Below are 403 nucleotides of genomic sequence, written 5' to 3'. Positions count from 1 at the left end.
TGTTGTTGAATTAGGGAAGGCTGAAAGAAGCTGAGGAGAAGGGTGATCCTGTAGGAGGACCAGCAGTCTCAATTAATCTGGACCCCCAAGATTTCTCAAACATCAGACTACCAAACAGACTGCATACACCAGCTGATATGAGGCCCCCAACAGACATACAGCAGAGGACTGCTGGGTCTGTGTTCATTCAGAGATGAAGCACCTAACCCTCAAGAGACTGGAGGCCCCAGGGAGTTTAGAGGTCAGGTGGGGTGGGGGGGGGAGGTGTGGGATGTGGAGCAGATGGAATATGGAGTGTAAAAAATAAATTAAAAATAAAATAAAAATTTAAAAAAGTGGGGAAAGAAAAGTTAGGAACAAGGGAGGGGAGGAGGGAAGCAGAAGGGAGGAGAGGAGGGAAGCA

This window comes from Mus pahari, chromosome 1 (genome assembly GCF_900095145.1).
Source record: "Mus pahari chromosome 1, PAHARI_EIJ_v1.1, whole genome shotgun sequence".
NCBI lineage: Eukaryota > Metazoa > Chordata > Mammalia > Rodentia > Muridae > Mus > Mus pahari.
Note: the sequence above shows the minus strand (reverse complement) of the source record.